Genomic DNA, 22,677 nt, shown 5'->3' with positions numbered 1-22,677 from the left:
TCCATGATGAAGCATCCTGCCCCAGGTTTAAGTCATAAAAGTGAAGCTGCTGGGCCAGAAAACCACATTTTCTGAGTAGGTAATCATGACCATTAATCATGCTGGCACACTTCTCTTTCCCATTGGCCACAAAGAATAGGTCATGGCTAAAGACTGCACCTAAACACCGGCGGTGAATATGCATCCCCCCCTCTATCCACTCAAGGCCATTTGGGCTGATTTGTAGCAGCAGTCCTGTGAAATTACCTGAGTTGTGGTTGTCGAAAATAAAAAATACTGATCAATTGGCTATTTAAGAGTCAGGGCTTTCCCAGCACAGCAACACTATTATGACACTGTCACTAACAGCTCTTTTAATACTGTAATTTCTGATTGTTTCAGGATTTACTTTAAGCTAGGAGGGAGTTCATTTTTCAAATCCTCTTCTGTGCCTTCGGATCACTTTTTAAGTCCAACAATAGGTCTGTGAATATTCACCTCATAGTCTGAGTCTGTCTTTTCAAAAACGATTTCACTTGTTTGAAGAATCTTCTCTGTGTGTTCCTCTTAAGTGGAAAAACAGGCACATTCATTTTTTACGACACAGTGATTCGTTTCATGTCAATATCTTGAAACAAGGCAGACTGCTCCACTCCTTTCGAGACTCCAATCAATCCACGAGAACTCTTTACACAAGTTAAATTGCCTTTGAAACAAGTGACACTCGGCACTTGTGTTTGGGAGAGTAATCTTTCAAGACAAGAGAAAGCGACTTCTTGAGATGAGCAGGTTTTTTTTTTTGTATTTGCATCGCACCTTCAGCGTGGCAGCCTTTCAATTTCCATGTTCGCAAATGCAGTTATTTCACGTCACCTTTCGGGAGCTGGCTCAGTGCAAGGCAGATTATGATAAAATGAGGTCACACTCGTACTGTAACTTCTGCCGTTTGTTGTTTGCTGCGCTCTCTCCCACATTTTTTGGAGGCCAGAAAAAGGTCTGAAAATGCGCCTGCGGGTGCTTTTAATCTTTAAAAGAGTAGGACTGATAACTGACAAGCCCAGATGCTGACAAAAGTCCCCTGACCTCATACCAGACTGCTGCATTGCCACTGTCGGCAATATTGCTGACATAATGTGCTGATACTGGATAATGACTTTTCTCATGTTGAGAAAAGAAATCATGGAAGTAGTTATTAGATTCAGAGCTAATTTAGAATTGGAGGCAATTTAAACTGAGACTTTATCTCTCCAGTGCAGCATTTGAGATGTCAGTGGTGCACATGAAATCACCTCCCGCTGTCGAGGCCTATCATGACAGCTTTTATTTTTTGTCAGGCAGGGTTAAGTACCACATGCTCACCCTCCTCTTCATTTTTGGGTGTATGTGAAAATAAATGCACTATATGCATGTTATATTTAGCAGTGGGGTTCACCTAGGCCAGGGGTCGGCAACCCGCGGCTCCGGAGCCGCATGCGGCTCTTTCATCCCATGAATCATAGTGGAGAATAGCTGCTCACATACATATGTGGATCCGAAGATCGACAGGAAGGGTTGAAAGTCTCGACAAATGGACGGCGTTTCGGCGGGTATACCGGCTTCCCCGAGTGTGACGTTTATTTTGAGCGATGAAAAATGATAAAATATAATTTTATTTTAATATTTCAAGATCACAATAATCTTCCAATTTAGAACTAAAATCTAAAAAAAAGAACTAACACAGATAAGGATAAGGATGAAAGAGCCGCATGCGGCTCCGGAGCCGCAGGTTGCCGACCCCTGACCTAGGCCATTTATTCTGAGCTATGTGTGCATATACTTCTGGTGTGGGCCCCCTCAGGAACCTTGAATCTGCATGTGATGTTACTGAGATGCAGTTCAGTAAGGTACAATATCTAACTTTTCTGCATTAAAATCTAAAACCGGCATGAGTTACATTATCTCAAAGGTTTCCATTCATTTTTTAAACCATCATTTTCAAAATTCATCTGTTTCATCAGGTCGCCTGTCAGTGGCATCATATCCCCATCTTGCATGTGTCAACATCGTTGTTGTTTGCCAGAAGCATCAAAATTGACTTTTTATCCAGTTTTAAGTCACATTTATATGATACGCTTTCAACGTCTTGGTTGTTTTTTAACCGGATGAAGGATTTTAGTCATCAAAAACCTGCATTCATTTATCAGAGAAACAACTTTCAGCTCCCAGTCTCTGCCAGACGTCCTGCGTCTGCCAAACTGTGCTAGAATAACACAGAATTTTAACATGAAACTGCTTTATTCAGCATTTTTACTGGACTTAAATATCAGGTCCATTTGTTTTGGAGAAGAGGACACTTCTGTAGATAATTCGGCTCCTGGAAACCTACCATCATTGTATCAACCAGCACAGCAATCCTTTTAAAGTATGTGCTACAGTGTTTATCCAGTACAGTATCAATCCAATCCCTGATGAACTGGACTATCTTAAAGCGTCACATTAAGCTGTGAAACTTAAGTTTATGTTAAAAGTGCCAGTTTCAGTGGAATCCCCACAGCGGACTGCAGCAGCCACTTTCATACTGTAAAAACACAACACAACTCTGTGGCATGTGTGTTTATGGATGAGCCCAATCTGTCAATGTTTGAACATTTTTTTGTGAAAAAGTTAATGAAATAAACAGACTGAGATCAAAATATTGCATCCTATTATGTTGACATACTTGAGACAATAACATTTGCTTGCCCCCCCCCCCATCATCTCTGTGTCTATCTCTCTCTATATATATATATATATATATATATTACTCTTTGTATTTTCCCCCAACAGCTCAGAGGAGATTTGTTTTTGATGAATCTCTCATCGTGTCAATGGTGGAAGAACAGCACCACCACAGGGCTGTTTGGACACAGCAGCCTCTCCTCTGGACACATGAGGGCATCGCAGCATATAGTGGCTTTAAACTGTGATTTTTCCCACCAAACGTGTTCATGCAGAACATCTCCCAGACAGCACCAGCCTCTCGCTGTGGCAGACTCTGTAGGAGAACCATCTTCTTAATGGTGCCCATCCTCATGAGAAAAAATGAGACTGAGACTAAAAAAAGTGGCTTTAAAGAAAGAAAAGCAAGGGAAATAAATGGAAAAAAAGAAAAGAGAATTACCCTCTCGACCTGGGCGATTTGTATCTTAGCAAAATCTTATCACCTTAAGACCATACGAGGAGATTAGTATGGACCGGCTGAAGTAGGACAGAGATAGCAGACATTTGTATTTACGCATTGGACCCATTGATCAAAGTAAACACACTCTGAGAGATGACCCATGTGGAATCAATCAGTGGGGATCAATGAAATCAGACCAAACAGGCTGCAGCCTGTGTATATCAAAGGTCAATTTGGCTGGTCAGAAATATATCAGAGCTGAATAGTAAGTGGTGAAGAGGTGAATCTCATCAAAACCCAAAGAAAAAGTTTTTAAATGTGTAGATTTTGGATAAAACTGGATAAAATACCCTGGTGTTCCTAAGCAGATAATTATAACCTCTAAACCAGAGGCAAGCAGATGCATGAATTAGCGAGGCTCAGCTGGTGGAGGTGTTTACAAAGTAAAGGTGTCCCGGGTTTGCCTGGAACCGCTGTTGCTTTGTTACACCCCCCCCCCCCCTCTCTCTCTCTCCCCCTCTCTCTCACACACACACACAGCTCCTCTGTCTTTTCACTTCCAGCTGACTAATGATAAAGAAATGCCATCAAAGTAATCTTTTAAAGGGCACTTCCCCAGACACACTCAGAGGATTCTGTGCCACAATGCTCCCCGGGGAGACATTTTTAAAAAATCTGCTCTTAAAGCGAGCAAGACCTCAAAGGTGGAAAACAACGCAGGGCGACTGCACATCTTGTTTTTTTTCTTTACTTTTTGCATTATTCAAGCTTTAATTTCCTCACATTCTGTATAACATGTCGCTTCTGGCTCCAGAAGAATGAGCTTTTAGTTAGGTTTAAAGTAGCCTGTGTTGTTCACAGGTAAAACTTTGCCTTTTAATAATAATTATAATACCTTATTTCCCCTTTTTTTATTGTAATACCTTCTTATTTTATGTTTTTCTCATGTATGATCTTTGGCCTATTGTATGAAATGTACAATAACTAAACATAGTTAGTTATAGTTAGAGTTTCTATTGGAGTTTTTTGTTATGGATACTGTAATAAACAGGACAAACCAAGAAGCTAATATGTAAACAGGACATTAAACATCTTCAGTCAGATCGGCATCACAAAAACACAAAAACATTTTTTTCTTTTTTTTTTTTTAAGAACAAAGAGAACTACAGAGACTGTTTTTCTGCAGAACCGTCATTGAAATGTCCATTCTTATCCACATGATGCTTCACTCTTTCATCAAAAGTCAGTGATCTGTTTGGCCTTTACACTTTCAGGGGTGAGTCTGCAGCAGGCTGCTGAAAGTGAAGAGGCATTTTGAGAATCATTTTACTGATGGTTCGGCATGTTTTTTCTCAAAACTATATCTCAAAGACGCCCATAGAAATCATTTTGTTAAAGAAAATGAGGTGAGTTGAGAAGATGTCAGCCGGGGTTTAGAATAGACATTTGAGCGTCTTCTGAATGGGGTTTGACATGTTATTTGGCAGCTTTTCAGTCTGAAAGAAAGCTATTGTGCACACAGTTAAGAGCGAGAGGGAAGCAAGAGTGTCATGATTGTATATAGAAGATAAAAACATTCCTGTGGCCTTCACTGCTGACCAAATATGACAACCATGTTAATGAAAGATCATTTTACATTTTTTCAGAAGACAAAATGATCTCACAAACTTGAAATTTAAAGGATCTACTACTTTGAGTTTTCAAACAGTGAAGGTCTCATTTAAACTTTTATATCGCACGGACTTGTGACATGAGCAACCGAAGGAAAGAATCAAAGTAATTTGACCGCCACACACACACACACACATTCGCCACCATTATGCTTATTGTATTCCAGTATCAGGTAGCAGCTGGGTAATCACACGTACCTGCTGGAGGCATTTTTAATCAACAGCTATATGGAAAGTGCAACAATGAAATCCTGTTAACTCTGAAACCCAGATGCAGACTATCTGTTGCTAATAGCCCCATTCAAACAAGAGCTGCATTATGTTTATTATTAATGAATTATGCCTGAGCCGGTGTGTGTGTGTGTGTGTGTGTGTGTGTGTGGTGTGTGTGTGTGTGTGTGTGTGTGTGTGTGTGTGTGTGTGTGTGTGTGTGTGTGTGTGTGTTTCTTGATTTCATTCACATAATGACATTTCTTGAACTTCTTGTGGCATGGATACAATTGTGCAGGATTTTATAATTTGTCAATGTCTGACGAAGTGAAGCACAACATGTTTGCATGCTCTGTACATTCGACAATGAATCTTCAGACCTGCGGTATATGACAAAATGGAACATTTGTTTTCCGTGAGACATCCATGTGACTCACAAGTGTGCTCTCTGTTTGTGTCTGGTTGAGGTTTGACAGCTAAAGCTAAGAAACAAGCTTTAAACGTCAGCGGAGGACAACACGTAACCTGCTATGTCCAGTCTTGAAGCTTTGTTTGCCTTTGAGAGAATTAACGTGGAATTATGCTTCTACAGAAACACGTGTTGTGATGTTGCTCAGAGGCTCACAAAGAAGCCGATGCACACATCTCCCAAATCTAAATGTCAGTCAGGCTGACTGTTTGACTGACTTCCTGTCAGAAAGCAGGTTCCTAAAAAGGGCACGTTAATATAATACCAAAGGTCTATAAAATCATTAGAGCGGCTATTTGTAAGTTTTGCTATCGCTACATAGCCAGTGTGAGCATAAACAGCTGTTTACTTAACCAGCTAGCACTAGCCCCTCTCGTCACTTTCAGATAACAACTCACCTTAGGCTCCAATCTCCCTGAAGCCACAACACCGGCGCAGAGGGCGTATTATAACCTCTTGTATTAGAAAGACAACAATGGCCGATGCTCATGTCAAGCAGCAATCATCACCACTCGCTCCTGGCAGGAAACAGCATTCGACGGCACAGAAGACATACAAATAGCACCTTTGAAAACACCCGCGTGAACATCTCACGTGCACAACCACTTATATGCACAGAGACAATCAGCATTTAACTCTTTGCAGCAGGGTAACAACATCACACTACTTTTACTCTTGCTACAGAGAGAGAGCAGCAATTATTCACGAGTGCGGGACTTGTTTTAAGTGTTTGAACATACCAGCCGTGCATCTTGTCAATGCTTTTATTATTTTATTTTTTTACTTGACAGGAAGATACATCCTTTTTATTTGCAACTCTATTTTACTGTTTTGGGTTTGTTTTATTCAAGGGAAAACACTGAGATGAACAGTCACTGCTTGCAATAGTGGTTTAGTGGTAATAAATAGATGAGGTGGATAGTTAGCATGAGCACAGTGCTGTGTAGCCCTGGAGAACATGAAGCAGAATAGGACCTGGGCAAAGGACAGAGACTCAATTGACTGTTGCACTTAATAGCAATAAAGTTTTGGATTACTGTGCTGATGTGTTTGCTCCATCATTGTCACAGGCTAACTTCAACCACACATCCATCTGCAGCTCACTAACATGAGAGGACAGATTGCAGCAACTAAAAATATTCATGAAACAACACCCTGTTGCTAAAATAACAGGAAATCGTATTTCTGTGGTGCAAATTGAAATTAAGCCACAGCATCTACAAGGTCCAACATTAGCTTTGGCATTGACCCCATTACAGAAAAAACAACAACAGGAAATAAGAAGCAAAAACAGACATCCTCCCACACCAGCTGATTGACAGGTGATCTCTTGGAAGTGCAGTGCATAAACACCTCCTTAAAGACAGATTAGTCGCTTAGCTGTGACAACTTGTCACCGGAAATGTTGCCAGAATGACAACAAATACATATTTTTGTTCACTAACTCATTGAAAACAAGTCAAATACACAGCATCACATGCATGACCTGCGTGATAAAATCAGTTCACTTGAATGTGACTCAAAATACTTTGACTGCATGCTCAATGAAAATGTTTTTAATGTTACATGTTTTAAGAGCTTAATGCTTTGAATTCATTAAAATGTTACCGTGTTTATACAAAGCCCGTCTTTGTATAAAAGCTCATAAGCCAAGGCAGCATTTTTCCCCATTTTGCCACTTGTGCCACATTCATATCATATATCAACAAGCATGAGAACGTCAGCCTTTAACAATTCCGGTCACCAGCAGTGAAAACGTGTCTGAAAATGATTGAAGGCAAAAATGTGTCATAAAACAAGTGTTTCATCACATAAAACTCAAATGAGACAGGGTCCAATCAATTACAGTGTATGAGTGGTTAAATCTGCTTCCTCAAGGGCTGTTTTACCCAGTAAATATCACTGTTTGAGTTACAATTGAGTTGCTGTCTCATTCAATTGCAGAATCTCAACAGTATACCACTCCGAACCAGCCTCTTTGAAATCCAGCTGTGCTGACAATCTTGCGTCAGACTTCAGCTTCAGTGCACCTCAACACTTTCTCATGTAGTGGCACATCAACAGCCAGCCTCACTGAGATGTTACACATTCTTCCTCTCTCTTCCTTTTTCTCTTTAGCTCTTTCCAGCAGCCTGTTCTACACCCGCTGCGTTATAAAACAGAGAGTCAACAAGAAATCAACTTAAAAGGTATGCCACAGTATATCAAATCAATTCACTTCCCTCAGGCAGGGGTCGCATATCAATCTCTGGCCACATATTGCAATGTGTGTGCATGAGTCAGACTGAGAGAGGAACGTGCGCAGAAATTCCCTCCAAAATAAAGGCGCAGCCATTTTAAGCTTGAAAACGTTAATTCTTCCTGACACGAAGACAAGACAAGTATTATGTAATTTAGCTCCCACATTTCTGGCAAAACCAGGAGAATAAAAAGCAATGACTAAGCATATATACATATATATATATATACACATACATATATACACTACAATTATAAGGCCCCCATTTCTATTGAAATTTAAGTCCAGTTAATAACCTTAAATGTTATAAAAGGTAGCAGTAAACTGCCAAAGGTATAAAAAAAAAAAAAAAAAAAGAGAAAACAAATCATGTAAAAGTCATAGAAAACAGGCATTTTTTTTAGGGATTAAGAAACTGGTTTACTTCCAGCTTTCCCGCAGCAATGAAAGTAAACGAAGTCTTGAAAGTTAATTCAAACAAGTCCTACAGGTGCCCCAAATTCTGCCTCGTACTTACAAAGGTGGCTTGGAACCAAACTGTCTTAGGACAATACTGTAACGCAGGAAGTAGGACTGTATAGGCTGTTGCTGTCAGAATGGTGTGAAAAAGGCAGCTAATAAAGTCAGGGGCTCATCCTGCAGCAAGATAATGAGCCAAAACATTCAAAGAAAAGAACTAAATGGTTGCTTCAACCCCACGGAGCTGGTTTGTGATGAACTGGACAGATGGTGAAAGCAAAGCACCCCAGCAAGTGCAACACATTTGTGGGAACTTCCGCAACAATGTTTCATTCCCACCGTAGAAAGAACATCAGGAGTTTGTTTGAGTTTGAATGAGTAAAAAATTAAGATTAAATTTGCGATTTAAGATTCCATGATATATATATAGATATAGACGTATATACTGTATGAATAGATACAAACAGTACGTTCGAAGAGGCTTCAGACTCCTTCAAATTTTTCAAATTTTTTCTTATGTTGCAGCCTTATTCTAAAATCAAAAAAGCTACTTCTTCCATGCAAGAATTATGGAGGCCACTGTGCTCCTGGGAACCTTCAATGCAGCAGGAAAAAAAAATTTGTAGCCTTCCCTAGATCTGTGCCTCCACACAATCCTCGTCTCTGAGCTCTGCAGGCTGTTCCTTCCACCTCATGGCTTGGATTTTGCTCTGATATGCATTGACAGCTGCAAGACCGTGTACAGACAGGTGTGTGCCTTTTCTGAATGAAGTAAAATCCCCCCCCCCCCCCCCCCCCCGAATGCACTGTCCACGATACATATATGCACATGTACATGCATTTTTCAAAAACAAGGCACACAGATATCTGATCAAAAGTCTATACACAATGTAGCCAAGGCATATAATCTCAGCACACAATAAAGCCTCGGTCCCCACAGGATGTGTCCATGCATCATAAAACACAAGATGCAAACGTTTCATCCTCTTACTGTGTTTCTGTTTGGCACCACCAAGAGTCCAGTGATTGAAGTCGCACGATAAGCGTCACTGTTTCCCTTTCTTAGTGAATAAAGGTAGAGCAGCCTGCAGAATGGGTGAGTGAGAGTGCATGTATGGTGTGTGTGTGTGTGTGTGTGTGTGTGTGTGTGTGTGTGTGTGTGTGTGTGTGTGTGTGTGTGTGTGTGTGTGTGTATGTGTGTGTGTATGGTGGGGATGGATTAGTGACTCGCATGGGGACATTAAACTTTATTGCATGCCAAAGACCAACGCTCCAACAACTTCTAATGTACCCCCTGATGTGTTAAGACCATCACAGTTTTTTTTTTTATTATTATGATTTGGCTGCTTAACTAAGCTACCATAGCAACAGTTTCACCTAGTCTTTGCTCCAAAAATCATCTAATTGCGAAAAAAAAAGGGGCAAATTATGCAATAAGTTAGGAAGCGAATCAGCCACATGACTTTACAAGATGCATGCAGCCAGCATAAATTTCACACATCACAAACTCTGAATCTCATGAAGGCAAAGTAGCACTTTGTTTGGCTCTCACCTTACCTGTGCAGCTTGACATAAGAGTTCCAGATGGGTGGTTTACAGACGACTGATACCTCAGGTTGTTGATGCTGTGCTGGAGCGCACACGGTAGCGAGTAGCAGCAGCAAAAGCAGTAGGAGGAAGGAGACAGGAGGAGGAAAAAGAAAAAAAAAAAAAAAAGGGAGGAGGAAGACGCAAATGCTGAATAATGGATGTGGAGGGGGCATAGAGAGGAATTCCTCTGCCGCTCTCACTCCCCCGATCGCAGGGCGTGAATCATCTGCATGGATCAAATGGCACAGTCCACTGAAGGGCTGGGTCGATGCAGTGAACAGAGGGTATCTGCCGAGGCTGGGATGGGATGTTATTGAGGTGGGTGGGTGGGGGGTGTGTGGGGGGGTGGGGGGTGGGAGTTATGCTATATGAGAAGCAGCACAGCACCAGAGTGTGACAGATAATATAAGAAGCCATTCTTCAGCTCAAATATTTAGCAGCTCGCTAAACAGTTTCTCTGTCTGCCTCTGTTCCTCTTTTAGTACAGGCATGCACAGACTCAATCTTAGTCTGTGTAATCAGTTTATACTCTGACTGTAGCTATTTAACCAGGTAATCAATACCTGGGATTCTTCATGGCAACTGGCTTTCAATATCCCAGCCCTCCTCCCTTCAACGATTTATGCTCTGCTCATTCAGACTCCCTGAATCAGTTTGTTCCAACAGTTTGTTCCAGCACAGTTTCAAAGACCTTTCATCAGACTTGTAAATATTACTCTGAAGAAATGTTAAGAAATCTAGAAAATCTGGTTATGTTCCTGATTAACTTAAATTGTCATTCTTCAGCTATTTCCAATCAACTTGACTCCTTGATGCAGGATTAAAAGCAGTTTGCCAGTGTTTTCGTGCCGTTTGCAAAGATTCTCTAATGTCCTGCAGCAGCTCCTCTTCATGATTTATGGTTTTGCATTTTGTACCCAATTAATTCATTTGAATTGAATTGTTGCAAACAGGCAGTAAGATTGAGAGAACACAATCAATCTTGATTTAAACTTGGAACCTCCTTATCAAACTTTCTTCAGAGTTGGTTTCTGATGGGCTGTTCATTTCTCCTGCCAAATTCGCTCCATAGTATTTCCAGAGCGTTATATCCCCCAGCATACAGGACCCAACCAGTATGCTGCTGTGATAGGTTTGTTGGGCTAGTGTAAGCATGGCCATTTCTTACAAACAGGCAAACAAGTGACAACACAAGGGAATTGAATGGGTAAAAAGAAATGACATATCCACATAGAGAGTGGATACCTGACCCGAGCCCAGTGGGACCCGGTGGGACTCGATGGGATCCGACGGGTTCGGACATAAATTTTGAAATAATGTTTGGGTTTGTGTCGGATATTGTCACAGTCATTTACAAGGTGCCCACACGTGAGGAATCAGGTTCAACAGGCAAGCTGTGACCATGGTAACAACAACTGCATTATGGGGGTAGTACAATTCTACCTCAGCTCAATAACTGTAACTGCATCGGGCTCAGGTTCGAACCTAAAAAAACAGAATGCCTGGCAGGTTCAGATTACTACTCCCTCAGACTCAGGTCAGATAACGATGGAAATATTTTGCACTCCATTTCGTACAACATATCTGTAAAAGAGCCCAAAGGTGTGGTCATGACGCATAACTAAGTAGATGGTGTGGACATGTGCTTTGAAGTGGTATTAATAGATTTTCTTCACCATTTGGGGGCAGTGCAGCAAGCTGCAGGAAAAATTATTATTCTCTCATCTTTTTGTTCTGGTTTGGTCTCCATCAACTCCTGAGAGAAATATCTACTTAGCTAAGAGTTTATCAGCTGCCTGCTGCTGCTGGAAACTAATATTGTAGTTTACACTGGTGCATACTGGCTCTCAGAAATAGTCATGAGTCCATGAGTAACAAAAGCTTTCACCTTCTCCCAACTACTCATCTTTTATATGTTCCCAAACTAAATGCGAGACGTATTTTGAAAGCACTACAACCTTAAATTGTGTTTTAAACTCACATTAGCACTGTGCGAGTTTAAAGTTTAGCTTTAAGCAGTGCATGTGGTGACTCACTGTATCAAGTTTTCCCCTCAGAGTTTACCGTAGCTGTATTCTCTCGCTGCTGAGACCTGTACTACAAACCTTTAAAAACCCAGCTGCTGATACCAGTCCTTATACAAGCTCGCTGCTCCTAAAACTTTCCCATACATGCCCAACTGCAGCATGTACACCGAATAGACCTCTTGGGAGCTTTAGGGCTCGCTGAAGTAGCTTAGCCAGTTAGCTTGTAAGGCTGTGGATAATATTTCTGATTCCTGCTGCATGCAGCCTTTGGAAAGATTCACTACTGTCATTATACAACATACAGTACGTACAAGTTTTATTTACTGTGGGAAAAAAAAATGCACACGAAGTATCAACACAATTATCACAGTAAATTAAGTAAAAAACTTGATATAAATTATAAGCAGCTTAATATTTCAGGAGGATATTAAAGAATATTTTACTTCCACTTGATACTGGAATATCATGTTGGAAGGCCCTGCACTCTTGTTGCCTGAAAGGTGCACAACACCAAATACTGGAAAACACTAAATACATTCAGAGGCCCTATCCCATGTATCCAAGGGGAAAACATCCCGGCACTAAAACCAAAATAATGAACTGAAAGATGCTAAAATGGTCTGTAGTGCTGAAAAAATTCTCTGTGGGTTCATAATTTCAAGCATTAAACATACTGACTGATCTAAGTATATATATATATATATATATATATATATATATATATATATATAATATATATATATATATATATATATATGCACACAACACACAAAAGGAATTAAGTTGTACCATTTTCTGGTCAGGTCTGGTCTTCAGTTAGTCTCGGAGACACCACATCTGATAGTGTTGGTCCCTTGATAACCCTGACTAAATTTCCATTAAAAACCTTCTTAAAACATCATCTCCTCTGTCTGGGTCTACAATCCTTGAAATTGTCAGTTAAGCCTCTCTGTATAAGAAAAGTGGTTTGAATTTAAACAGCCATGAGCCAAATTTCCCTTTTGTTTAGCAGCAACTAAAGCATCATCAAGACAAACCCAAAGATGCATTTCCACTCCTGCCCAACCCAGACTAAAGGCTGTGTGGCATGCAACTTGAAGCCACTCTCTCCTTCCATTTCAGTGTTAGTTACATTACATTGCACTATCATAGCTTTACCGTCTCCATCGTGCTCAGTGTAAAAGCTATAATATACAGCAGAATAAAATATACTGGTCCATGGGATCATTTCCTGCATTGATTGAGTGTTTCAACAAACTCAACACTGCATTAGAGGAGAGCCAGTGAGATCCAGCTCTCTGTCGTCCATCTCAGAGCAATATTCACGGTCTGTTTTTAGTGCATCTTTGTTACTAAAGATGTTTTTGGCATCTATTATCCACAATATGATGTTGAAATCACAAGCTCTACTGTTAATTTGCTAAAAATCAAAAATCAATTGTGTGATCCAAGTCACATTTTCTTCACTGTTTTCTGTTATTTACCACGAGAGGTAGGTGACTGAGAAGGTAACGGTGTCCAGTTTAAGACATTGTTGTACACATGTGCCCATCGAATACCAATAAGTAGAAACAGTCGGCCTGTATCCATGCTCCATTCCAGCAGAAGCCATTGATGCAACTCTTCTATCTTTATCTCAATCTATATGATCAACCATGATGCCTCTTCGAGTGTATATCATTACATTGACGGTGCAGAGGAGCAATTGGCTCCCTCCGAGCATGCCCTCGGCTCTGCGATTGAGCTTTACACCTGCGTTTTCATTCCTGTTCAGTTTCTGCCTTGTTGAACCTATCCTCAGCTTCTCCTGTGCTACCGTGCTGCAGCCCCCTCCCCTATCAATGTCAGTCTGTCAGAGGAGAAGGGAGTCAGCCACGGCTCCTCTTTGCTGCTCGGCCCAGCCATGCGTCTGTAATCATTCTGGCTGTTGCAGCGCTGATTGGTGCTCCTGTGTCGGGCCTTGCTGTAGGTGAGTGATCAGCCGTTCTCTGGGACACACAAGTCTGCCGTTGATCAATTGCCCCATTAATCCAGCAGCAGAATGGATAATGCACAGCTAGCAGGGATACACACTCCAGCAAAGCGACACAGGCACGTGCTCTCGCTTTGCAGCGCTTGTAAAACAACCCCTGAGGTTGTTTTAGGAGAGAAAAAAAAAAAAAAGATCTGACATGGATGGTGTCCTCTCTCCATTTGCATAATGTGGTACCTATTTCTAGAGCTGAATATTACCTTACGACACAAGGAGCAAAGCTCTCATTCTGATGATGCACTGGCTTATAATGCAGCGTTCAGGATGATGAAACAATCACTCAATCCATCTGGGAAAAGATCAACTTGAGGCCAAATTAATTTTCACTGAGGTTTTTGGAAAACGCGTCAAAATAAAGCTTGCAATTACCAACAGCCGCTTCAGCTGGTTTGTCTGTGTAAACAAGGGAGACATAAGAGGTATACGATACAACTTTCGGCTGCAAATTATTCTTCCTTTTGTCCCTAAAATGAGCGGGAAGGTTGCCTGGTTTTCAGCCCGACTAGACTGCAACTGTCACACCACATTCAAAGGTCAATTTGGAGAATTTGGAAGCAGCTTTTCCTGCTTTTGATTTAACCTCCTTCAGGGAGTAAAGTGAAGTAAAGAAGAAATTGTATGTGTATCTGTGTATTTGTGTGCTTCTGTTTCCCATTGAAATCAAGCAAGGACTAAATGCTGATCCTGTTCATCATAAGGCGTTTGCATTAAGTGTAAACTTTCTTATCTAAACCACGATGCACTGCAAGGCGACTTTAAGTCTTGAGTTGAAGTGGCTGGTGGCAGTATGCATGTATAGACACAATGACTGTCATCATGTCTATTTTCATTCTTTAAATCTGCATGTGTTAACAGAGGTTAAGGAGAGGGGTGAGATGCTGTAAAAGAGGAGTATGCGGCACTGGTGTCGAAAGGACTGTATATAAATTATCCTTTCACTTCTCCATAGACACTTCAGCCAAAGAAAAACTTGTTTCTGACAGACTTGCTATCAAATATTCAGAAAATCAAAGTCAGACTACATCGTGTGAGGTATACTTAAGGTCCAAGATTTTACACATTTTTCCTGTGTTTTTTTTGAAGTGTTGATCCATAAGAAGATATATTTGTGGTTTTAGGAACCAAAAACATGCTCGATATAGTTTTACATCTCCTCTCTCAGGCTCCTCTCTGGAGCTCTAGCAACAACAGGTCAGTGAGCCAATCAGATGAGAGGCTGTTGGCTGGCTGTTCAGTGACCGAATAAAAATATAGCAGATTTCAGGTAAACACTCAGAGAAACCAAATCCTGCAGGGTTACATGGTAGGTCCAGGTGGGCGGGGCTTGGGGCATGGCTGAGAGCCGTGACTACTTTGTTGTTACATCACAAAGTTCAAACAACACATGGAAATCTCACTTTATACAATATGGGACCTTTAAACTATGTAACCATTACAGCAGAACTTCCTGCCATGTTACTAGTGACTGCTCAATGTTGAGTCTAACCATGGCTCAAAGTGACTGTTACTCATCATTTACAGATTTAAAAAAAAAAAAAAACACTCTCTCTGTCAATGTATACAAATACAAAAGAAGATTTCATCATTGATCCAAAATAATGCAATTGTGTCATAATTTCATATTATGATGATGACTTGTTTTGAAATTATTTTTCAATCTCCTCATAATGAAATGAAGACATCACATCTGACACAGAGATTATGCCAGTCATCATTACAGGTTGCAAGCTGACTTAGATTTGCATCGCACAGGAGTCTGGCTGCCACTTACAGCACGTACAACTTTCGGGGCGGGTAACCTTTCCATGGTAACACCAATGCACTGTGCTGTGAGTGCAATAGGTGGGAACTCGCTAGAGTTTGTGGGCAGTGTTATATTTTAACATCTGATTCAAATGAAATCAATGAAGTTGAAATGTCATTGATGTTTTTTGCAGCACTTTCTTGTGTCCTCTCACAATGTGACAGCAGCCACACAGGCTCCTGTAGGAGAACCCGTCCGTCCCTACTGTCCTCTCTCTGTCACTCTCTGTTTTATGATTTATTCATAGAGAAGCCATGTTTAAATTCCAGGTATGTTTATTGTATACCCATGGCTCATAAATCTTTAAGAAAAATAACCATAAATTTTAAATGTATTAATGAAAAACAACAACTGACTCATAGAAGACATTTTCACCTCAGAAGCTATATGAAGATAAAAGAACATATGTACTTGACTCCCTCGGTTGGTTTACCAACTCTCCGCCTTATTCACTGTTTCTCCCCGAGTTTCTTTCTCCCATTTATTTTGCTGCCTCACTGCTCTAAAATTAAAGACTGCAATTGAGCACATATTTCCCTTGCAGAACCATTGTTTTGAATATCATTTTGTTTTCATGTTGTTTCTATTCATCGTCCACTTTCTTGTTCTTAGACGCCGTGTTTCATTCCATACAAAGTACCAACACCACTACTTGTGTTCGTCAGTGGAATACAAAGAATCTGATGTATTTGTCGACAGGAGGAGAGACAGACTGACAGATTAAAATTTGGAAACTACAAAAAAACAAGCTAGGTGTGATTTAAAAGATTAAATACTTTTAGTTTTTTAAGTGTTTTATTAATATCTCTCTTCTGCAGTTTGTCACTATCATTGTGTATTATATTAATGGACGATAGCGTCCATCAATCTCACCCTAAAACCAAGCAGTGAGTCTGCATAGTGACATCTTTAAATACTTGACTTAATTTTGGCACACTTCAGTCTTTAGCAGTGTGTAGCATGGCACTGTGAAACAGTAAGAGTAAGGGTTTCTTCTTCTTAAAAAAAAAAAAGAAAAAAAAAGTGAGAAGCCAGAGCTGCTGACATTGAACTTACCTGTCGATTACACTCAGCTGAGTAAATGCTGGAGCACCAAGAAGTTTGGCAATAATGCTTGGCACAGTAATTCTTGCCTGAATCTGCACGGCTTTTGATGTGTTGCTCGTACAGGAACAGGTCACAAGACAGTGTCCCGTACTTTCCTGGGAACAATTAAACAAATGCACTAAATTGTGTTATTAATTCTTAGCTAGTTATACATCACATCTTGCATCCAAACAAATAGCTGTGCATCATGTAGAGATGTACTGTGTACCAGGCAACTGTGATGTAGCTATAGTTTAATTTCCTGTGTTAGTGTCACTCTCTGCAACCAACTGTCCAATCAGGCCTCAACATCTTGTATGCAGTGTACCTCCTGTTCCAGTTTCAGGCACAAGAAAGGTACATTGTTTTACTGTCACATTTTCTGCTGAATTCCCCCTCATGACACCAAAAACACAGCCATATGTACTCACAGCATTAACCCTATCCCAACCAGAATGTGTAGCTTTAATAACATGTATGGTTAATTTACATAAGAGCATTGAGATCTAATACATTTTTAAGGACTTTCAGCTCGGTTTGTAGTGAACTGTGAACTGCAAGGTCAGACATGATCAGAAAGCAAAAACACTAAAACCAACAGTTATTTAGGTATTTTGAATGTGAAGGTAATTAATGGCAGGATTTCATCATTGGTAAACAATAACAGGAACTGGATTTTCCCCGCTCAAACTTAATTCTGCATTAAAAGCCGTTAAAAATAAGATCCTCGTGAGTCCATGTGATTGTTGTTTACAAGCACTGCTTCTCTTGTAATTGGGCTACGTGAACCTTTAATGAACTAAATACAAAGATGCAAATTTCATACTAACAAAAGAAAAAAGAAAAAAAAATGTTAATCAAGTCAAAAATTCACACTTCAGTGGGAAAATACTTATTTTTTACACTTCACAACCTCTCACCTGATAATTACTTTTTTGTTTCCAAACTGCAGTCGCATGCAAGTCGTCACGGTTACACCCCCACCCCCCCCACCCCCACCCCCCCGCAAAACTGACGAGTCACGTCTCAATCATTAATTAAGAAGATAAAGCTGAGCAATGCACTCATTCATTAGACGTAGGGTGTGTTGTGTATTCTGCTCGCTCTCTCCCTGGACAACATCAAGGTCACAGCGTACACCGGCTCTGCCCTGCTAGCAACAATTCTGTGTACTGCTTGTATTCCATCAGGCGTGCGACCACTTTGCTCTACAGAATTAGCCAATCATTACAGAGCAGTTCAAACATAATGACTAAAATGCGACACACTTTCAGCCGGTTATTGAGGTTACCATGCTCAGTAAATTCTCCCTCCCTTGTCAGTTTAGCTTTATTGCTTCTCTCAGTATTGACAGGACACTGCATTTATTCTAGGCTGCATTCATACTACAAAATGCAACCTAAATTGCTTTTTGTATGCCTGCATCTATACATCCACTCACTATACACAGTACGCTGAATGTCCCTGACACAAATAAATGAATCTGTATGAGGTGGAGGAATGATGAGTGAAGAAGGAGCAGGAGTCTCTCCTGCAAGCACTCTATCATCCTGTCTCCCAATCACCCACGATGATTGAGGCCAATCAGTAGCATCAGGGCCTACCTCTTTTTCTATCTCTTTGCTCTCCCCTCTCTTCCATTACTGCCCCTTTGTAAAAAAGCATTAGCCCCCCCACTCTGAATGCAATTCTCCCCACAGAATCATCCCACACTACACCCACACCTAATTGAGGTTTTCTAAATCCTCTCCTCCTTACCTATGGCTCAATCATGCTGAGATTGTATCATCCATAAACATTATGGCTTTCTGTGTGTGTGTTTGTGTGTGTGTGTATGTGTGTGTGTGTGTGCGTGTGCGTGTGTGTGTGTGGGTAAATGCATGCAGGAGTGTTCCCTTTTGCAAAGAGGAAATATTTTCCTCGGCTTTAAGATTACGGCTTCATGTGAAAGGAAAATCTGCAGAACCTGAACTTTAAGCTTCGTAGTTAATTGAATTTCATGACATTTTCATATAAATAAATTTCCATTTTGCGTTTTAAAACTGTTATCAACAAATTCATATAACACGCCGGGGAGTCAAACTATTCAGGAAAGCCTTGAAGTTTTATGTTCTTAACATCGTGTGTGCTTCAAAAAGTCAGAAAATCATCACTGCGTCTTTGCCTGGGTGACCCAGAAACATGTTCAGATAATGTTGCTTGTTCCAGCACAAGATGACTGAAGATTACTTGACAAGATGACTGAATTGGCTCTTAAAGTCGTCCACACCAGGGGATACATTGGTGGAGTCTTTCTACTTTGGAAAGGCTTGACTTCACTGCACACATGTCAAGAATAAGACATCACTGCCAAAACCTGAAATAACAGTCTACAGCCATTGTCCGTGGCTCTGAGTCATTGTAAAGAAAACCAAATTGAAGGATCGGTCGTGTAGCGTATGTGGTCAAACAATTAAAAAATGCTGTATGTTTGCCAATGTCACCATTTTAGTTTAATGTGTTTTGCAAAATTCAAATCAAATGTATTTATAGAGCTTGTTCAAAAACAGCAAACAGCTGACCAAAGTGCTGTGCAACATCAAGACAACATACAATCAACACAAAGAATCAATAACAAAACATCAAGAAAAAGTGAACAAGCAGACCTAATGAGGGAAACAGCTTATCTTGGCTCCAACGCTAATGAGAATGAATATGTTTTGAGCCCAGATTTGAAGGAGTCGATGGATGAGATTAATATTTCTTACATCACTATGGCAACCAAGTCTGTCTACAATTTCTATCCAATAGTCATCAATATTTTACTCTAGACTGACCAACCAGTGTAGTTATCCCTATAACCCTTATAATAACACATGGATGTCCAGTTAAAACATGTGAGATAATTAGTATGAATAACGGAGGTGGTAATAAAACTGCAGTTCTTCGAATGGCCACTTGAGGCTGGCTCCAAAAGTGAGTCAATCCCCATAGACTGTTAATTTTACAGCAGAAATAAACATGTTTACAGCCTGGTGCAAAAAACAGTTTTGGTCTCTGTAGCTAATTTCCTCCTTTGTGGCAAAAAATTTTGAAATTTTAAATAACTCAACCGCTTGAATTTTATCAAGGCTTAGTTATGCATAATTGAAGGCGGTGCCACTTTGAGTGACGGGTGGATGAGCGTATGCTTGCCACAAACCAGCATGCACCGAAGTCTCGGCTCCACACAGGCCCCGCCTCTTTGCCAATTTTGGGGTTAGCCGGGAGTTAGGTGGAGTCCGACACTAACAAGATGGCCACGGCGGAGCAGCCCACTCTGAATTTCAAAACTGCTCTACAGAAACCTGTGGGTGACATCACTGAGGCTACATCCGTCTTTATTTACAGTCTATGTTTTTTACTTGTCCCAAAAGTTTAGCATTTTCCTTTATTACCTTCCCTTTGTTCTACTTTTGGATAGCAGAGATAAGGAGGGGGAAATTATTTATTTTACCTGCAGCCATGTAGGTTTGCTTGTGATAAAAAGGTGAATTGGTATGTTAACATTAGCGGAGAAAGATAGAAGAAGCAGTGAGAGAACAGACAAAGACACAAGCAGACCCCGGAGGCCCTTTTGGATTGTGTGACACACTTCTGCCCGGGAGATGTAGTGAGCAGCGTCTGAACCATTAGTCACCACAGAGAAAGGGTCAGAGCTCTGTCTCGGCTGTCTGCCTGATATTGGCCCAGAGAGACTCATCTGGTTCTAATGATAGCAAGGTGCGAGCTTGTGGACGTTCCCTGCTTCACCTGTGACCCTTGTGTAACTTGAGGAATGGGCGACTGGTGGCTCGTGTACTGCACCTGCTCCCTGCCCTTCCTCAGGAAAAGTCCCCATTTTTACTGCCCATTAGCCAAAATGGCCGTAATATACTGTACGTGGGGGAGATTTGACCGGATTGCTGAGCAATGACCTGTTGCACCCTTCATACATGCAATTTTCAAATGAATGGAATTAAGGTTCTCATGCCAAAAAAAACATGAGTAAAGCTATAATCATGATTTATATTAGCCAATTGTTTTTATTTGGCTGATATGTCTACATGTTTACACTCTAAAAAAAGTAAATGATCGTTTTCTCTTATTCTCTTAACAGTCGGGCCATTTGGCCACTTTGACTCTCTACTCAAACAAGCTGATATAAACTGACGTGATCAAACCACCAACCCTGCGATTAATAGCTGACCGCCTTCATCACCTGAGCTACAGCTGGCATGCACACAGTAGTTGTATCTATTTAAAGCGCCCATACTATCAAAAATTCATCACGCGCACCTGTAAACCGTCACCAGCAGTGACATCTCAATTATCATAAAACATCACAAATGTAATGAATGAATAATAACTTAGTGCTCGTATAAAAAAACACCCCACAAACTGCTTCATGAAAAAATGGATATAATACAAAAAAACAGAGATTAAAACAATGCCTCTGATGTGAAGAGAAAAACACCTAGAATGTGCCTTACATTGCCATTTTATTATAAACCTTTGTGTAAACAATGTTATTAGATTCCATTATTCACTTAAAGCATTTCCACCTCAGTACTTAACACTAACCTCTCCGTAGAAAACAGCATGTACTCAGACTGAAGAAGGCGTGAGGTGCACACATTTTTATTGCATGTTTTTTCAAAAATATAGTTGGCGTGGTAAATGCCATACAGTACACACTATTTATAAATGCTTATCCAGGTCTTTACTGTCTTTTCTCCGGTCCCTCTAGTCTCTGAATCAGAATCAGGTTCATTGTCAGGCAGGTTTTCACATACAAGGAATTTGCTTTGGTGTATGGTGCATAATAGTAAACAATAGAAGTAGAAAGTAAGTAGAAAACATATAGAAGACAGAAGAATACAAATATATAAGGAAAGATAAAGCAAGTAAGCAACTCAGGTAGCTTAAATAGAAATAGAAATAAATGTGAAAAATTATTATAAAAATAAGACAAGAATACAAGAATATATATGAGAAATGTACAAATAGTAACCCAAGAAAGGAGTCAGGTGGGGTGAGGGGGGGCAGTCAGTGTCACTGGGTGTCCCTGGCCTTGTTGATGCAGTCAGGAAAAAGCTGTTCTTGTGGCGTGAGTGTGGGGGGTCCTGGAGATTTCAGCCAATCATTTTCTCAGCACAAAATACAGCCACAAATCTAACTGCATACTTTTCACTGAAGTAAAAGTGTTTTCAACTCAAAAATGAATGAACTTCATCTTTTCTACTGATACTTTTCCCTCCAGGAAATAGCCAAATGCAATACCACCTACTCAACTTTGTATGTTCTTTCTATGTTCCCAAACAGGGTTAACCATAGCTGTGTGCACCAGCTGCTGAGACCGTTCAGTACCCGTATACTCCACTTGGCCGCTGCTGATACACACTCGCAGCCCCCGACCACCCCCCCCCTGTCGTACATGTCTGACTGCAGCTCATACGCCAAAAAATGCTAAAGACATCTTCAGGGTCGCCAGATTTGTTAAGTTACACAACTTTTAGAGCCTGTTCGTGTGAATATTTCTTTTGCATTTGGATTTAGACAAACCATTATCGTCTCCAGGTCATTTCTCATTTCTGCTACTGTCAACAAGAGATGTAAGTGCTGCGTTTTATTTCAGCTCAAAAAGATCGCTCCCCACCCACGCTGATGCCGAGTTGACATTTTAGTTTGTTTTGTGGACGAAATGAGCTTATTTAATATTTTCTGTGGCGTACACGCTGGTAATGACATCTATTTGTATCTTTCCATTAGTATTATATCCATTCACACCACACTTTTTTTTTTGTTCTTTGTGCAGCCATACTGCACCTATTCAAGCGATGATGAGTGTAGATGATGAATGCTCGGATGCATTAACAGGAAAGGTTTCTAAAAGTCCCAAACTATTTGAGAAAAAATATAGGAGCGTGGACTTAAAGTAACCTTTTCTCAGCAAGTAGTTTGCTGTGACAGTAA

The 22,677-nt window shown here is 40.5% G+C and overlaps 1 protein-coding gene across 2 annotated transcripts in view; it reads right to left on the bottom strand.

Annotated features, from left to right (window-relative positions):
- LOC130161233 (cadherin-18) overlaps positions 1-22,677 on the bottom strand; it is a 190,554-nt gene that overhangs the window by 143,306 nt on the left and 24,571 nt on the right. The window contains exon 1 of one of the 2 annotated variants that reach the window (XM_056364373.1): positions 9,723-9,831. The exons of the other annotated variant lie outside the window; for it this stretch is intronic. The gene's annotated coding sequence lies outside the window, so the exon portion shown is untranslated. Of the gene's footprint in view, positions 1-9,722; positions 9,832-22,677 lie in introns of those variants that run through there. 2 annotated transcript variants of the gene reach the window in all.

Source organism: Seriola aureovittata, chromosome 20 (genome assembly GCF_021018895.1).
Source record: "Seriola aureovittata isolate HTS-2021-v1 ecotype China chromosome 20, ASM2101889v1, whole genome shotgun sequence".
Classification (NCBI taxonomy): Eukaryota; Metazoa; Chordata; class Actinopteri; order Carangiformes; family Carangidae; genus Seriola; species Seriola aureovittata.
Note: the sequence above shows the minus strand (reverse complement) of the source record. Positions and strands in the feature narration are given on the sequence as shown.